The sequence below is a fragment of the Callorhinus ursinus genome, unplaced genomic scaffold, assembly GCF_003265705.2.
Source record: "Callorhinus ursinus isolate GAN/ISIS: 27379988/994484 unplaced genomic scaffold, GSC_fseal_2.0 scaffold7, whole genome shotgun sequence".
Classification (NCBI taxonomy): Eukaryota; Metazoa; Chordata; class Mammalia; order Carnivora; family Otariidae; genus Callorhinus; species Callorhinus ursinus.
Genome location: NW_027397069.1, coordinates 8,550,634 through 8,570,184, shown reverse-complemented (window position 1 = coordinate 8,570,184; position 19,551 = coordinate 8,550,634). Strand labels below are relative to the sequence as shown.

General features: G+C 42.1%; 1 long non-coding RNA gene across 4 annotated transcripts in view; it reads right to left on the bottom strand.

Moving 5' to 3' along the window:
• The window catches only part of LOC141373097 (uncharacterized), a 148,220-nt gene that overhangs the window by 39,086 nt on the left and 89,583 nt on the right, over positions 1–19,551 (bottom strand). The window lies entirely within an intron of this gene.

The window sequence follows — 19,551 nt, the reverse complement described above, 5'->3', positions numbered from 1 at the left end:
TCGGTTTTCAGGCGACCAAAATGAAACGCTCGCCAGAGTTGTCCTTTGTAGCAGGTGATGACACAAATTATATTGTTCTCCAGGGTTTAAAACACCCAGCCATTAAATTTAACTACGTGAGCTTGGCAAATCTTTTCAAAAACAAAGCAGCTGTTTCCCTTTTGTTCATTTCTTTAAAGCCTTGCTCGGGCTTAAAGATGTACACACTCCCACTGTACGCCCAGGAGGATACTGGGAAGTGGGCAAATGCACTTACTGGTGGGAAGGCTTACACTGATGGAAAGAGAATGAGGCACTGAATTTTATTTTCAAATGATTCAAAATTTTCTATCTGTTAAGCAATGTAAGGCTTATGGTGTGTGAGGCACTATTGCAAGTCTTTATGGGTAATCAGTTGTTTAATCTCCATAAGGTAGGTACTATTACTCTTCCCACTTTACAGTGGGGGAGACTGCAGCATAGAGAATTTGACAATTGGGCCAAGATCTGCAAGAAACAGAGCTGGGGTTCTGGACCCAGGCCACCTGGCTCCACAGTCCATATTTTAACTAGGTTCTTCCCGTTCTCATTTACTATCTGTTCTGTTTGTTTCAGTTAATCTTTATCACTTATGTAATGGCCCTCCCCTGTTTCCTGCTCATGACGGTATGCTGAGTCCTTCCTGCCCGTGACACTCTCAGCAACCAGATCTGTTCAGTGTGTAGATGAGGGATTACGTCACTTTTGCCACTGGCCAAGACAGGGCCTTCGAGTGAATTAGAGAGGAACACCCCCATGGCAGATGGCTGGCGAGGGTGTCTGGGCCAAGAGCATTCTCACTTTGGGTCATGAATAGCTTCAGAGATCACCTGCTGTGGTCCTGGCCCAAACACTAGTTCCTCGAAGTGCAACAGTTGAAGCCAACCAAACGCTGCTTGAGCTTCCACTGACAACCAGGAACTATGCCAGATGCAGGGCAAACAAAGAGAACTATGGCAGCCTCCTTGGCCCCTAAGGTCAATGTCAACAGCAAACGTCAACATAGCATTATACATCAATGAAGGAGTTATATCTGGTACATCAGAGAGCAGAGAGGAGGGCCACCCATCTCAGTGGAGGCTTTTTTAGAGAAGGTGCCTGAGCACAGTGCTTGGCATATGTAGTTAATAATACATAGAGAATGAACACATGCGTGGATAAATGAACAAATGACATGTATGCATGTCTTACAGAAAGCGTAGGTCTTGTAAGACAATAAGAAAAAAGGAGAACCAGGTCCCAGGCAAAGAGAATAGCATGGGAGAAACCCAGAGACAGGAAACAACTTCGTGTGTCCAGGGGATGTCAGTTCAAATCCTAAGGAGGAGAGTGGCAGGAGTAGAAGTAAAAGGGCCAGGAGCAAGATCATATTTTATGATAAGGAAGGGGAACCTGATCCAGTGGGTCAGTGCTTCTCAAACTTTAGCACGTATACAAATTACACCGAGATCTGACTCCAATTCAGGAAGTCTGGCTGGGGCCTGAGACCTCTGGTCCTAACAAGCTTCCAGGTGTTACTGCTGCTGCTAGTCCGTGGACCACACTTTGAGTAGCAACGCATTAGGCGGGGCTAGCAAGCACTGACGGATTTGGAGAAGTAGAATGACATGTGATTGACCCCTGGGTACGTAGTCCACGCATGTTGGGTGAATAAGAATATTGAAGTATGTGAACAATGATTAATTAAAACTTACTTGATTTCACAAAGGGGATGGAATAAGCAGGTACTGAGTAGCTTCGATATACCAGTCTGCTGCGCTAAGTACCTGACATTCTCTCCTCTAATAATAGAAAGGAAAGTCCTGGTTCGAACTGTCTCTCCTTTGACTAAATGACTAGTATAATTGCACAAAAGTTTTAAGTAACTTCTAAGTAGAAATAACCATATTTAAATGAACTCTAAACCAGAAATTTTTAGCATTGTGTAAACTATATATGCTACATATTTTCATAATATAATAGCATTTTCTTTTGAGTCCTAAGTCCAGGCACATTTTAAAAGTCGGCTAAGCCACTACTCACATCTTTAATGCTTGTTATTTGGGGGGAGAATCAGCTTAAGCTTGAGCCCTTGGCCACCGACCCACAACTACCAACTCTTAAAATCAGTCCAGATCTCGAATTTTACATTCAGAATTACACTAGGATCTCTAGCTAGCTAGCCGTGGGTGTTCTGGGTTAAGGACATCACCTAAAGCTCGGTTGTTTGGAACTATTATTGCCAGAGAGGGAAAAACAGCTACCGCAAATTGTCCTTTTCTGTTCACTTCCTCCTGCGCTGGTCAGACACAGTGATGTTTGACTCCTTCCTATTCAAACCACACCTTTCGCCAGAAGACATCAGAAGGTCTTACAAACATAGGCCTGTGGATCTTCCGGGGTACGGATGTCAACCCTTATGCTATCGTGCTCAGTAGCATAGAGAGGACTTGGCAGAGGGAAGGAGGAGGAGCAGAGCAGATGCCTGGGTATTAGACCACTGTGAGTTCAAATCTCAGTTGTCGCCGAGACACATGCTGTGGTATCTAAGTAAACATACTTGACCTCATTCCTCAACTTTAAAATTATGAGAATATTATAGAAGATACTTTGGATCTTGGCCTTCAGGGCATCCCTTCTTGTTCGTTTGGTAACAACCTCCCTCCCATCCCATTGTGGAGAGAAGCCTACCCCATTCCCTGTCAATCAGATTACCCTAAGGGAAAGCAAGAGACTCAAGCCAGGGCGATCAGACACACCACCACCACCACCATCATTCGTAGGCCTTGAGCCAGGGGCCAGAGACATCAGAGGCTGCCAGGACAAACTATCATTATTCCCTGCTCCCAAAACCCCCAGATTGTCTGTGTTCTTGTTCTTCCTGAAGCCTGATGTTTAGCTGTTCCCATGGTTCCATGAGCCGAACAAATTCCTTTTTCAATCACATTTACCAGTGTTGGTTTCTGTTGCTTGCCACAAGGAGCCCTAAATGATGGAGATACTTAATGCTGTGAGGATTAGCAATAACATCAGCAGTTCCTGGTTCAAAGGCTCAATGTCTGGTCCCAAGAACTCATATTAAGGAATAATTTAAGGTTACACCACAAGCAATCAATCCTAGGAAGATTTGCAAACTCGTGAGTCCCCTAAGGAGACTCGGGGTGTTAAGGCACAGGAGTGTCCCCTTGGCAGTTCTGTCTATGGTTTAATTAACTGAGAGTCAGAGAAAATTTCCCAGATCAAAAGCACTTTTCCCTACTAGCCTCCATCGCTCCTGAAATTCCCACCATTCATGCCATGTCTCAAGCTTAATCATAAAGAAACACTTGCTTAAAGCACATATGTATGGTGCTTCCCTGACCTACTTAAAGGTGTATTGTTGGTATATACGTAGTAAGGGCTTATGTGTCCTGTCCCCTAACTGCAAAGGGACAAATGTTTGACCAATCTGGAGAGAGGCTTAAACTCACCATGCCTGGTATGTCATTTGCGGTCAAGGTTTGTAATCATAAACATTTACTTTGTTAAGAGATTTTGTGTCATTTTAAAGAGACTTTATTTTTAGAGCACTTTCAGGATAGAGAATTTGTGTGTGTTTTAAGATATTTTATTAAGACTTCAGTTTTTCCATTATGATAAAACATAATTATACAGCCCTATGAAATTTTTAATTCATTATATTCCACTGACAATAAGAGAAAATATCAGGATGTTTTCATAATAGAAGATGACACTTCCCTCAACATTTAGAAACCTATAGCCCACCCCTGCAAAGCCCTGGATGTTCCCTCTGAGGGAAGCCGGAAGTTTTATGTCGCTTGCTCCAAACATTGCCTATTTATTATTTATTTGTTATATTTCAGAGGCACACTTCCTCTAGAGAGCTCAAGGCCATGTGCCAAGGACTTTCGTCTTCTTAGTTATAAACATCCTTCTAACCTTCTAATAGCCAGAGCGGCAGAATGTCAAGGGCAACAGAAAAGCAAGAGGGAGTGAAAAATATGTTCAAGGAGCATCTCAATGTTCTGTCTGGATGCTACTTAGGAGAACACCAGAGTGGTTTTCAGTTTAACGAGGAGGCCTTTTGGTTTTCCTTCCATAAGAAAATTGAAATGATTTTATACCGAAATCAGGGGTGATAAAATAACAGAGAAAATAAAGTGGAATTTTTAGGCTCCTGTTCTAAACTAAAAGTCACTGGAGAGCAGGTACTTAGTAAATACGGTATCTCCATATCAACAACAGTATCTCTGAAATTTATTGAGTGCTTACCATATGCCAAGTTTATGGGTCCCTTCACATTGTCTTCTCCAATGAGGTAAATCTTATTCTTATTCTCACATTACAGCTGAGAAAACTGAGGCTTAGAAATTTGCAGAATCTCATCTGATAAATGGGGACCTACTATCCGAACCTCAGAGCTCATACCCTCTATCATTATGATATGCTGCCTCCTTTATGTTTATTCATTTGTCTAAGTCATTAAGCTGTCAACGTAGGATAAGAGCAAGGCGAGAGAAGGAAATGTTGTGACCGTTTGCCAAAACTGCTTCTCCTCAAATAAATAACAGCGGAAGAAAATTTTAAGAATACTGAACTGGAACTCATAGAACAAGACTAGGGCTAAATTCTGTCTGACCGAGGGCAGCCAGCCTCCTAAGATGGCCCTCATGCTCCCACCACCTTGTGCGTGCAGCTCGGTAATGCCCTCCCCTTGAATAGGGGCCAGACCTAGTGACGCACTTCTGGTGGACAGCCATGGGACAACACTTCTGAGGAAGTCCTAAAAGACAGTGCCCTCCATCTCGGGCACCCTCTTTCACACTTGTCCATTCTGAGGGAGGTCACCTGCCAAGTGGCGAGCTGCCTTATGGAGAGACCCCCATGGCCACCCACTGACGTCTTCAATCTCTCCTGGACAGGGCCTGAAACCTGCCAAGAGCCATGTGAGCAAGTCCACCCATTCTGTACCTTCTTTCCCACTTTCTGCTCAAAAGAGCTTGTGAACATCCTATTTCTGCCCATGAGCCAGTTGAACAGGAAAGCTGGTTTGTGAAGGTTGGTGCATCAGCACACGCCATCATACAATAACAAAAACATCACAGGGATGATGTCATTTAGGTCTGCTAACCCATTCCCCGACAGGTGCTCTGATTTTCATTTTATGGATGCCAAATCTGCGTCTCGGGGAGGTTAGGACACCAGATAAACACTTCGATGATTTCCCCAGAAAACCCAAGGCCAAAAATTGAAACGGAAAGCAGGTCTTTTGACTCCAAATCCCGTGATCTGTAGAGCACATCTGGAGCCTATATTTTTTCCTCCGGGACACCGACTCCTCACAACCAAGATACCCAGGCTGAGTCAAGCGACGTCCAACACTGAGGTGACGAGTAGTGCCACGGTGGACTAGAAACAGGTCTGCTTGGCCAGACTGAGCTCCATGTCTTAGAAATGCCCTTCCTCTCTAGTTTGGGTGGGCCGAGGGAGACATTCATGTGGGAGATTTGGGGGCAGAAGGGAAGCGACAGCCCTGGTTTAGCTTGCACACATTGTGGTTTATCTGCTGAGCCACCTCGTTGCTCTGAGGAACAGCTGGGCCTGCAGATACTCCACCTAAGATGAAGCTCTTAAAGGCTCACTGATAGCACACATCTGTGTCAGGCATAAGGAAGACAGAAAGTCAAGAGACAGAATGGGCACGCACTTGCTCCCTCTCTCCCTCTCTCTCTCTCTCTCTGAATGTGATTCTTTTTTTTTAAGTAGACGACCCTGAGATCAAGACCTGAGCTGAGATCAAGAGTCTGACACTTAACCAACTGAGCCACCCAGGTGCCCCCCTTCTGAATATGATTGAAACAGAAGGAGAGGGAAGGTCTGAAAGTCATCCCACGGAAGGAGTTTTGCTCTAAGTAGGCTTGGAGAGGAAGCTTCAGGAACACTAGAAAGACTTGGCCCAGAGACTCTGGGTCTCTGCCACCTCGCTCCCTCAGCCCAGCAAGCCATGACAAAGGGAGGCAGGAGGACAGAGGGGGAGATCTAAATCAGCTTTGTTCCAGGCTTTGCTTCTAGACTATTCCCTATACATTGTGCGGACGCCACGGGGATGGAGCGGGGTGAAGGAAGAGGAGGACTAAGGGAGACCCTCTGAGCATTTGTTACAGACCTGACCTACCACTCTGGGGTAGGGCCTTCACTGAGCCCCCGCTAATGCCCAGCCTGGCACTCAGTTCTGTGGGCATCCAGAAGATTGATACTACCCCTTAGGGTCCTTGTCTTCGGAGCACTTACCGTCCAGCCAGCAGGAATGGCCTGCTTGTTTGGTATAGGGGTGCAGTCAAGTGCTAAACCAGTGGGGTAACCGGATGGATGGTTTGGGAAGAAACTGATCAGTAGGCGTCCTGTGACTCACTAAAACAGTAGCCAAAAAAATAGAAGACAAGAATGGGAACGAGAAATCTAACACCAACTCTGCTGCACGTTCTCAAATACCTTGTAGTAAATGGCTTTCTTTCAGCACCGACTCTGCTACCAGACCACTGGGCTTCCAAATCTGGCTCCACTACTTATGATTGATGTAACCATAGGCATTAAGTTATTTAACCTCTCTATGCTTCCTTTCTTATGTGCACTACGGGCCTTATAACAGCACCTACCCCTGACACTGTAAGGATTACAGGAGTTAATACAAGAAAATCCCTTAGAACAGTGCCTGGCACTGTGCATGTATAAATGTATTATTTTATTATTATGCCTCCTTCTAGTTCCCTATCTCCAAATTGGGTCCAGGATTTATTAACCTCCTTTGAATGAACCAAGGTCTTGCTCTGATCTTCCTTTAAATAACCTACAAGTTGCCATATTACACAAATGTTTTGTTAGTGCTGTGGGGTTTGGGTTTCAGTTAAAAATTCTCTGTCCCCAAGGACACAAATCCTGTTCTAATAACATTGAAGATTAAAGAGAGTTTGAAGCTAAAGCACAGTTGGTTTGTATAATTGAAAATAGCCTGAGAGAGTATGGATGCATTTTTAAAAAATCTAAGTGCATTGTCATTGAAAGGTTATTTTTTGTTTGGAAAAGAATAAAAAAAAAAATCATTGTCACACCATAGCAACCAGACTGGTAAGCGATACAGAACAGGCTGAACTGATAAAAATATCTGTGAAAATGTCCAGATTGATGAAATGTTCTAAAAATAAGTTTAACAAAATAGTGAACGAAATAAAATGGGCCTAATTTTTCATACATGCCTTTTCATGTTTTATTTTTTAAAAGCTAAAATATTCACTTTGAAAATCATTTTAACATTGCCATCTGGTTAAAAAAAAAAAAAAAGAAGAAGAAGAAGAAGAAGAAGAAGTTAAAAGCCCTAGACTTTGGACAACAGAAAAAGGTATTTGTGGAACTAAGGAGTACAACTTCAGCATTCTAAAGGAAAACAAATACATATGTAAGCCAAAGTTGAGAGTTTATACTTCTGCATGCTAAGTCTTCAAAGCAATAACTTTTAAAATACCCACATGCTTTCCAGTAAACTAATTTATTTTTCCCACTATTATTATTTATTTCTGTTTTCAGGATTTTGAAAGCAGATGGACACTGTTGCTTTGCCAGCCTTAAGAGAAAACAGAATTTTCAATTATAAATTCTAACATTAGAGGAGTGAAACCCTATCCAACTCCAACAAGGAAATTAAGGGTCTAAAATAGGAGTGTTTCAGAAGAAGAATTGCCAGCGTTTGTTAGACTAGATTTAGGAGGGAACTTGCTTCAAGTCTGGAGTTGATCAAGGGCTCTTTGTGTTTCCAGAGTAGACCCACAACACTGAGAAATGAGCTGAGCTACTCCAAAAGATATTTGGGTTTTTCTACATTTTTATGAGCAGGAAGGGCAAAGCAGTGTTCTATCGTGGCAAGGATATGCTGGGTAACATTTTACAAACCACATCTTCATTCATTCCATTCATTCAACAAGTATTAATGGAGTTGGACAGAGAGGAGATGTGCCAAAGCCCTGCGCTAAGACCTAGAGATGTGAGAATGAATAATGCACAACTCCTGTCTATAAGGAGTTTGGAATTTTAGGGAAGAAATTTGGAAATGTAAGCAAACACATTATTTCGATGGATTTATGCTATAAATATGTAAGATAATCTTAGGAATCCAAAAAGGAGAATGGTTAATTCTCCTGAAAGAACCTAGGAAGGCTTCATACAGGAGTGATAATTTTGCTGACATTTCAAGAGTGCTATATTTTATTGGCTTAGGGTGAGAGTATCGTTCCAGACCCAAGGCATGCTAGTAGGCAGGTCATGGAGACATGAAATGAAGCATGACACCATGGCTGAAGTGAGGGGTCCAGGGGTGGGTTTTCAGGGGCTAAGAGATAGGGGCCAGGTTGCAGGGGTAGGCAAGAACCTCATTGTGTAGGGCTTTGTGTGACATGTGCAGGAATGTGGCTCTTGTCCTATACAAAAAGAACCTCAATTCATGGGGGTTAAGCCAAGGAGTTAAATGCTCACACCTGTACAGGTACAGGTGGAATTGAATCTAAGTGGAAAGCAGTAGTGAAGGCATTCAGGAGGCTACAAACAGTAATTCAGTTGGCAGGTGAAGAGGGCATGAAAGAAGGCACTGGAAATAGAGATATGCGGGGTGGGGCATTGGAATTGGGAGGATTTAGCAGCCGCTCACTTGCTCTGATGGAGATATAAGGGGGGGTGTGGGTTCAGATATATTGAACTATCCAGACAATAGGGCAGAGTGCCATGACTTGTGTGTCATTTGACGCTCATCACCTAGGACAAAAACTATAGTAGTTTTTAATAAACATTTAATTAATAGGTGATGGATAAACAAATGAATGAAACCACACCTGAGGGACATCCGGTAAGCCACTGGCCACACCTGAGGGACATCATCCGGTAAGCCACTGGCCATTCAGGCTAAACACATAGATTTGGGAAATTGAGCAAGTAGGTGAGAAGCATGCCATGAATAAAACCCCAGGGAAATACCAGAGTATAAGGTAGAGCAGAGAAAAGAGAGCAGAGGAGCCTGAAAATTAACAGGTTGAAAAATGAGAAAAAAAAATTCTCTAAGTCCCTCTGTGAATATACATTGTGCCAATGGAGTTGGCTGATTCCTATTCTCTGCTGCTTATCTGCCTTGGAAGATGTATCTAGTGACAAAGCATGGGCTTTGAGGCTCCGGAGAACTAGATTCAAATCTTATTACTGTCCCTTTCTAGCTGAGACTCTGAAAAAGTAACCTCTGAAAATCAATTGCCTCATCAGTAAGATAAAGGTAATAATAATGCCTACTGTATAGAGTTCTGTTGAAGATTAAAGTTAATACCATATGTCAATGTATATAACTCATACTGAGGGTTCGATAATATTGCACCCTTCACCCTCTCAAAATACAATATACACAATATCGCCTTAAGAGTTCCTGGATTTAACAGTCATGCCTTCAACTTTTTGTAAGCATCCCAGAATTCCCATGACCTGCTGTGGAAGTCAGTCTTTTAGCCAAGACACCAACTTGAATGCTGATGTTAGGAAGTGAATGTGTGCAGACCAATCACCCAGCCTTCAAATGTTCAGCATTCTTAGTGTTTTCTGCTTCTCCGGACATCTTTGTTAATGCTTGTCCAATACTATAATAGCATTTTAAAAATTGAGTATTTGCATATATTTTAGGCTGTAAAAATGGTTACTATAAAACAAAGAGGAAATAATTTTATAGATAGACCCTCTATGCTAAGTAGCACACTGCAAAATTGACATAGGTAATGTGCACTAAAATTGCTGGGAGGAAAGAAGAGTCTATCCTTATTTAAATTTATTACTCTTGTTCAGTAATTTATGAATGACTGTTTGAACTTGAATCCCACTTATTTTACGGGTTCAATTTCCTTCTTGCTGAAGCACATTTTTTAGTAGTTCATTCAACAGATCTTAAGAGTGGCAAAATCTCTCTGTCTTTGCTTGTCTCAAAATGTCTTTATTTTGTCCTCAGCTTGAATGACAGATTAACTGGATACTGAGTTCCCATTTGATATTCACTTTCTGTCAGTGCTTTGAAGATGCTATTCTATTGTCACTGTCATTGATTGTCACTGATGAGATCTTTGCCAGTCTAATTGTTGTTCTTTTGTAACCTCCTTTTTTCTTAGGTGGCTTTTAAGGTTTTCTTTTTCTCTTTGATATTCTGAAATTCCATTATGATGTGTCTAGTGTTTATTTATTATTAATTGCTATTTCACTTGCACAGAGCCTAGATTTTTATAGTTATAGGTTGGTTTCTCTGAAAATAGATACTGGGATGGAGTATGGAAAGCACCGTGCTTATTGGGGTGCCAACACCGGACCTCTATTTTGGCGGGTACCATCATCATCATTGCCATCGTCAAACCAAGTTGTACTCTAGCCTCTCTCACTGTCAGCCCTGGTCTGCAGAGAGCCACCATGGGATGTTCAGTGATGCTCACACTCCTCATTAGCACATCCCATGTAACTTTGGTAAATGGCATTTCATCTAGGTTTTTCTGTAGAACATAACCATCTGGTTATCCATCTAACCATACATAGAATACCTATTCCTGATTGCTTACTTCCTTGAGCCTTTTAATCCTTTCTTTCTTGACAATTCTGCCTTGGCACTGCCTACTTTGGCAATTCTGGCTTTTCAACTTCACTTAGCACGGGCTATAACTTTCTCCATGCTTCTAGGAGCCATCCCAGTAGCAATTTCAAGCCATTTCTTGGGGGTCCTTGTCAGTGTTGATCCCATCGATTCTTTATCTCAGGAGAGCACTCCCAAGTAGATAAACTTACCTATCCAATTTTATGTTTTGGCCCTCTTGATCCGGTACCCTCAGAATCCAATCCCACACATGCTATCTGTCTCCTACCAGTATATGCTGGGTAGGTCTTGCAACACCTTTGGGGTATGGTCCGGTTATTCCCTTACCAGGCCCAGCACACCACCAGATGGTTTAAGCTGTTCCTTAATGCCAATGATTGGCCTAGTATCCAAGAGGAGATATGGAGGCAGGTCCTGGGAAGAGAAGGAGGACATGTCACCTTGGGAGAAAGAGTCCTCAACACTAATTCCTGAGCACTGGGGAGCTGGACATGGAGAGTGGGATGCTTACTCTTATGGGGAAGATTGGCAACATCTGCAGGCTCAGAAGGTTGGAGAAGACTTAAGAAGTCAAAATCTTCAAGGGCATCTTCCTAGATGTCCCCATGTTGTGTGTCCAGGTACCAGGTTTTTCTCAACTTAGTGTAACAGACCTGGCCCTGTTGGACACTTGACTGTCTTTGAAGTCTAGTCATCATATTCTTAAGGTCTAGGCTTGGTCCTCATTTTTCCTTACCCTCCTGCTAGAGGAGATGAGAGCTTTTTTGTAAGGAACCAAAAGAGAACCCCCTGGTTTTCCCACCTGGTTTCCCTGTACCTCTGTCTCATCCTTAGCTGCTCTTCATATTTCTGGAAAGCATCAGTGCTACTCAGCAAAAAATGGCCACTCCAAATAACTACCATTTTGTCTATGATCTTAAGTGCTTGAGACATCCCACCCATGAGAGCATCCCTTCCCATTGATAGGCCCTCTCACTTCACCATCGGTGAGAGATTTCAGAATATGCCACCTTGTGCCAGGAGCTATAGAAAACAAGAACAGGAGAGCAGGTTCTAATCCTTGCTCTGATTCTTGCTGTGGTACATCTGAGACAGTCTGCTGACATTCCATCAGTAAGCACTGACTACTGATGTGTGGGCTTTTCCAAGAAGCTAGAACTGGAATTATTTTTTTTTTATCCTTAAATTCATTTACATTGAGCAGAACAATTTTAGCTTCCTGGAGTTTATATAAAGAGTTCAAGATAGTCTTGTAATAATTCATACACACCATAACCTCTGCCAACAATAATCCCATGTGCCTTCAAAATGAGGAAATTAGTGTTGGCGTGTGTTGTATTATACACTGTATTGTAAATGGCTAAGTAAGCACTTATTAAGACACTTAGATGAATAAAAAGAAAAATATCCTTTTAAATGGGCAACATATATAAGTCTCTTGACCTTCAACAACTTAAAAAAAAAAAACAACTCAGTTCCTAAATCATATCATATTGGCAAAGGTTGTGATTATTTAAGTTAAATTACCTATGAGACAAAGGTATGCTTTTCACCGTAAGGCAGAACTTTCTAACAATGGCACAGGCAATGTAGCTCTCTGCTTTAACGAACAGTACTCTACAAACTCTACCTTCTACTCTGTGAAGGTAGAGGGAGCAGCTGCAAGGTGGCTTCAAGGACTTGAATAAAGAGCACACTTGTGTAGCCAGTAGAAGCTGAGTGTATGGCAAATGATCCAGACCTCTCTCCAAGGGAAGATTTCAAGTAGGGTATTTTCAATTACCTACTGTCTGTTCAACCTTTGCAAGGAATTTAATTGGAACAGACAGAGTATTTAAGGGGAATAACTAATGATATAATAGATTAGTAATGATCAATAGGCAGGGAATCACTGCATTAGCTGAAGCATGGTACTTTCTGAGCATGGTATTTTCACTCCTGGGGGAACAAAATTCTAATTATAATTCTCCAGCATTCAACACTCTGGAGCTTTTAAAGAGATTTGCATTCTTTTAGAGAGAGAACAGAGTCTGCAGTTTTATAATTGTATATTAGCAAATGTTGACAGCACTGGAAATCAATAGCCTGATTACTCTGCTCCTGTTGATTGGTATTAACATAAATAGCCCTTATGCTAGATTAACTCTCCAATTTGTCTGAAAGCATATTTTCCTCCTTCCTATAGTAATAGAGTCAAAACAATGGCCTGAGTATGTTGTATCAACATGAGGAATGTCCTATAAGGACACGTTCTGGGTCTCCTTACATAAGGGAATATTGATTATAATTATGAACTTTCAACACAGAAGATCCTGTGTTGCCTACCTAGTAAATGTGAAAGCCCAACATCCATCCACCATTAGTCTGAAGAAGGATAGATTATAGTAGCCTCATATATAACTTGAGGTTCCTTCTAGGAAAGATGTCATATCAAAGAAAAATATCCTCAGCCACTAAAATGTCACTGAGTTATAAATTATCACATTATATGTAAATTAACCCATCTGCTCACACATTTTGACATAGTTTTCAAGACTACTGTTTATTTCTTAATGTATATACGTTGTAACGGAATAAGGATCAAAATTATTTTTTCTCATTTTTTCACAGATGTTCTTTATTATTTTCTTTTTAATAAGCCATTCCATGCAAGTACACTCTCAAGCCACAATCCACAGGTTAATTTCATACCCAAACTTTTCAAACTTTCTAAGCTTGCCTCTATAATTTAAAGTCATCCTTTGAGTGGCTAAGTAAGGATGGAGTGAAAAGGAAAGAGAGAAAAGAGACATCAAGAAGAAGAAGGTGGGAGAAATAAAGGCAAACCATGGACTAGCCTTTGTAAGGCTAATATGCGGGGGGAAAGGAATGATAGGAAAATAGTAGAAAGGAAGAGAGAAGGAAGCACAGGCAAGAAGAACTGAACAAATTAAACTTTTCTTTCTTGGACTGGGGGTTACAAGTCCTCTGGCGTTTTGTCACTGTCCTTGGAAATGCTCGGTCAATCACCTGTTTTCAGTTCTTCACCTGGCCTTTATTCTTCAGACACTTCTACGAATGTGGTAGTCATTATGGCCCCAGGAGAGAAATGAGTCTTCATTCAGAACTCTGTCCACAGAACGGTAGTTTGACAAAAGCTTCTGAAATCCATTTACCTTACAGATAAGTAAGGTTGGAACCAGAGAGATGAACCAACATGAATTCAAATGCTGGAGAATATAAACTATGGAATCCAAGAGCCTGGAAATTGGAGCTGCCTCTGCCACCTACCAGCTGTGTGAGCCACCTACCAGCTGTGTGATCTTGACTGGGGAAGTCTCTTAGCCTCATACAACTTCTATATCTTAGTTTGTAAAATGGCGCTGCAATTCCTACTTCAAAGGATAAAATGAACTCTGTGATAGAAAATGCCCAGAATTCGAATGCAGTGGGTAGTCAACGAAAGGTGTCTGTTATTATGATCATCCAAGCCTCTTAGCCCTCTGTCCACTGCTCTTCCCACCCTATGACTTAATATACAAATCATAAATTAAATGAGTGCTCAATTTGTAAAAAGAGTTCACCACAGAATTACTTCAAGAGTTATGTTCCTCCATTATGTTGAATGGTCTGTTTATAGTCTACTGAGCTCTTGACAGAGATGTGAGGGGACATGAGGAAAGGAGAATGTCAAGTTTTTTGAGCTACCACCGACTCACTATTAATCTGGAAGTGAAATAGCCCTGAAAGTGTCACGAAGACATAGAGAAATATAATCTCAGATGATTTACTGGGAATTCATTTAGTATGTAATGAGGTACACGTATGTGTTAGTCTCAGAGGATTGCCATCACAGATGACCACAAGCTGGGTGGCTTAAAACAACAGAACTTTGTGGACTCACAGCTCTGGAGCCTACTCTGAAATCGAGGGCACACTCCCTTCAGAGGGTCTCATGGAGAATCCTTCTTTGCCTCTTCCTAGCTTCTGGTGCTTGCCAGCAATGCTTGGCTTTCCTTGACTTGGAGCCACATCACTTGATTTCTTCTGTCTTCCCTCTGGTTTTGTCTGTGTACCAGAATCTCCCTCTCTCCTTTCTTTTATAAACTCCCCAGTCATTGGATTTAGGGCTCACTTTATTCCAGTATAACCTCATTATAACTTGATTACTTCTGTAAAGGCCCTACTTCCAAATAAGGTCACATTCACATATTCTGGGGCTTGGGACTTGAGCATATCTTTTAGGAGGACACAATTCAACCCACTAAAAATGTATAAGTTAAAATGTGCTTAGATCCAGGCCAATTTTGACGTGGGCTAGTGGAATCTGACTTGATACCTCATAGTTACAGTCAATCATAATAGTAAGATACATTAGGCGTGTAGTAACATTAAAAATATTTTTAAAGCATTCATCTTATAAATATTTATTTTGGCCCTCAAAGCATTTACTGATCTAGATCAGTAAATGGGAGATACAGCAAAGACCATGCAACCTGGGTGAGTGTCTTGGGTCTACTGCTTACTACAGACCTCATTAATTATGTCTACAATTTATCAGACCCTCGTAGAACTTCACACATTATGCTAAGCATTTTACAAACATGATATTTAATTCTCACTTGAACCCCATGAGGAAGATAGTATTATTCCCACTTTATAAACTAGGACTCAGAAACTTTAGAGAAGTCAATTATCTTGTCTAAGACCAAACAGCTAGTAAGTTCGGGAGCAGAGATTTGGGCCCTCTGTCCATCAGATTGCAGTGCCTGTGCATTTAACCATAATGCTCTTTTCACTTGGAGCAAAAATTGTACTTAGCTCCTCTGAGATTTAATTTCCTCCCAGGCAATCTGTGATGGTTTGGCTCCTGATGTGCCTTCCTATAACACAGAGGCTGGAAAGACTAAAGCTATCTTCTATACATGCTCTTGCAGGTGGAGTGCTGAATGTCCGGCCCCATCATTTAGATGTCCTCCTGTCGATCTAGAAGCCCCAAGTGAAGCAGAAGCCATCTCCTTTCTGCCAGCGAGCAAGATTAGCGCGATAGTTTTCCAGTGCCCATTCTCCAGGTGCCTGAGGATTAAAGGGAAGCCTTAGTGAAGATGGTGGATGCCCTCTGCCTTCTGGTGGCCAGTCCCCAGCTCTGTGAGTGTAGAGAGCAAGAACAGAAGGCAACTTCCTGCCCTTACTTTTTGATCCTTGGATTGCTGCTTTGGTGGTATGTCTGTGAGCTCCAAAGCTCCGGGGGCAGCCTCCAAGGTTGTAGCTTCTTTGATGGTTGCTTCTGCATTATTTGGGGAGTTGTTCTTAAAGGCGGGGCCTAGAACCCATTCCCCTAGCCCTTCCAATTCTATAAGCATCTAATATCCTTAAATGATTTCTCTTGAAACTTCCTAGAATGGATTCTATTTTGTGCACTGAATCCTCCTTGGTTAATGTATGAATCAAGATTAATAATAATTGCTCATAGGGCCTTTTTTTTTTTTTCCAGAAAACTGAATGGAGGGACACCTGGGTGGCTCAGTCGGTTAAGCGTCTGCCTTCAGCTCAGGTCATGATCCCAGAGTCCTGGGATTGAGCTCCACGTCCGGCTTCTGCTCAGTGGAGAGTCTGCTTCTCCCTCTTCCTCTGCTCCTCCCCCTTCTCATGCTCTCTCACTCACTCGCTCTCTCTCTAATAAATAAATAAAATCTTAAAGAAAATGGAACAGAAAAATGTATATAAAGATATATCACAGTGGATATTTGTGAATATTCTTATATACTTCCCTCTCTGCTCTCATTATAAAACCAAAAAAATGGACATTGTCAGTCTATGTGAAATATACTCAGCATTTTCCAACAAACACATATCCCCATAAAAACCACACCAAGAGGGTATGAACTTGAGAGACAGAATATTTCTGTCCAGTTTCTTCCATTCTACTATTTGGTTTTCCTTTGGTCTATGTTCTTCACTTACTTAACATTTATAGAGAGCTCATTATATGCCAAACATTATGTTACCCTTATTTATACAGTAAGATGGTTTTCTTGCCAAAAAGAAGGCATTTCCTATGAGACTGAATTCCCACTGGGCATGAACCTCAGGCTCATGAATGAACTCTTGACAACCCAGAAATATTCTGAGACCATGACATGATGGTGACTTTGTGACCTGATCTCAGCAAAGATCTTCTCTGAGAAGTCAGTTCTGCTGGGAAATGTTACTCATTCAAGGTCTTCACTGGGATGAGACCGAATGGCCAAAATACTACAGTAATGCCTTTTAGGAAGGACCGTGTCCATGTCCAGGTTGAAAATGGGTTTTAGCTCAGTCCTCAGCCCACTGGCTCACTCTGCAGGCTTGGTACCAGCTCTAACCCCCATGTGCCCTGAAAGGCCAGTCATATCCCAGAAGCAGGGAAAGGCAGAACACAAAAGGGAAAGAAGCACTTTCCCAAACTAAAAACTGCCTAGGCCACCAAGGACAGCAAATGTCTTTGAGGTTCATGAAAGACGTAGGCATCTGATACGTCCACTAAAGAAAGCTTGACTTCTGCCTCTCCCCATTGGAAATGAGGTCTGAAGCAGGAAGTTACTGGAGCATCCCTCTCTAGCTATGACTAGCTGGATCTCGGGGATCAAACTCAGGGTCTAAAAAGCACAGCCCTGGTTTTTCCCTAGTGAAGTCTAAGACAGAGAACCTACAGATTGGTTCTCCCTTCTCTGAGTCCCTTTCTGCATGCCGTTCGTATCACATGGATTCGCTATTCCAAGAAGACATCACGTTTTTCAGACAACAGGTTTTTCCGGTGACCTATTTCTAGTGACTAATGGGAGCATAAAAGCTTCAAAAACCTCAAACACAACCCGCTCCCCCACCCCCTCCATACACACATGCTGTGATTTTGCAACAACATGATTCACTGAATTTTGTTGATTGTTTATTTACTGAACAAAGGCTGCTCTCCGCTTCCTTGTGTGATGGGTGTAATTACCAACATTCTCCAAGCCCGCACATGCTATTTTCCTTCCACTTGCTACAACACTGGGAGAAATGAGAGGCACAGAAGCGGAAGTCACCCGGGCCCCCACGCTGCTTTCCCAGCCTCTCTGGCTGCCATATAACACATGGTATTGTAGATTCTGACCTTCCCCATCCTCTGCTCCAAGGTTCACCATTTCTCAACTATCGTAGCAGGCATTGGTAGGGAGACAGACTGAGATAAAAGTAAGTTTTGAAGGAAAAGCTAGTGCCCTTCCTTGAATTAAGAATTTGAACATCAGGCTAACCGCCAAGGAATAAGCCAGTGAGGATGCTTCGGCAGCCAGGATCCTGGGAGATGTGGGACTCCTCTGACCTCCAGCTTTAGCCTGAAGACTCTCTAAGGTCCTGACAAACCCTCCTTAAACTGCAGGGGCGTGTCTGATGCTTTCACACAATCTTCCTTCCCTTTTCTTTTCACTGGAGTCCAATTTACATGATGAGCCAATGTTCTCCAGCCTTTCCCAACATTCTTTTCCATTTTCTCTCACACCGGATGTCCCCTACTGAAATCCTTGCATGTCTGATCCTATTTGGATGTCTGCTTCCTCTAGAAATGAGACCAACACACGGAATTCAGTATGAGAGTCGATATCCCCCAGAACTATCTACCCTACTGACAAAGAAAAAATTACACTGGACTCAGACCCAAGTTCAAAACACGAGAGACGACCTTCTTCAGCCATTAAATCTCTTGACCATCACCTTAGAAGCAAAGGAGCTAAAAGTCTTCTTACAAAGGTTGGGGGGGGTGCATTTAAAAATACCATCTGAGAGCAGAATATTTAACTCCAAAAACAACTAGATTCCACTGAAATAGCAAACAGGAGCCAGAATTGCTAAATTCATCTCTACTTAGAGAAGGAAAGTGCATATATGCTCTTGCTCTAGAGTTTTTTGTTTGTTTTTTTTTTAATACAATGGGTAATAGAAAGGCTGAGTTCATTATGGCAGTCAAGTCCCAAGGCAGCCAGAGAGCCCACGATTTCACTCTGTATCTCATCCAACCCTCTGATCACCCTCCTTTGGCCATTATGCCTCATATAATGCATTCTAATGGCTTAAAATGACAGCGTTTTGTTTACAAAATGACTCCATTCCTCAGGAAACCAAAAAGCCTGTGCACCATAACACAGCTATTGATAGAAAATAAAATGCACAGTGTGACAGAAGCTGGTCCCCACCTTGCTGCCCTGTTACCCATTTTCGGGTCAAATTTGCTCATTCATCAGCTCGGAAGGAGGGCCTGAGGGGCACAGCCTAATAGGACCTACAAGAACTAAGCAAAGAGCTCAGTAAAGGTAAAATGAGTTCCAACCCCGCACAAATACAAAGGAGAAGGTTTTGACCCAAGTTTTTGCTAAACACTCTGACCTCGAGAGGCAAGTCTTGCGACACTGTGGATTTGCTATCTTTGCTGAATATGAAAATGTCTGCCAATATTAGAACATTAGCCAGAGCCTCAGTAGCCTCTCCCCTTTATGCTTTTAAAATAAGAAAAATATGCAAACCACAAATATTATCTAAAACCCATGGAAGAGGGTCTGCTTTCTGTAAGAGAGAGAATTTACAACCTAAACAAGAAGCCAAATATCAGTCCTAAATTACCAAATGCCAAGACCACTCTGGTCTTCCATGAGCTAGAGGAAGACTTTTGTAGGAGAGAGCCCTAAGGAATTTTTAGAAATAGGTTCTGAAGGAGGGTCAAGTTAAGGTGATGTGTCTTACTTTGTTACTTCAACGTATTACTCAAATGACCCATCTGCCTTGGATTATAGCATCTCCCCCACTCTGAGAACTTCTAGGGCAGTGGGGCTATCTCAATCAGTCATGTGTTTTAGCAGTCGGTTATACAGCAGGCAACCTCAATAAACGAAAGAGAAGGAGGAGGGGAG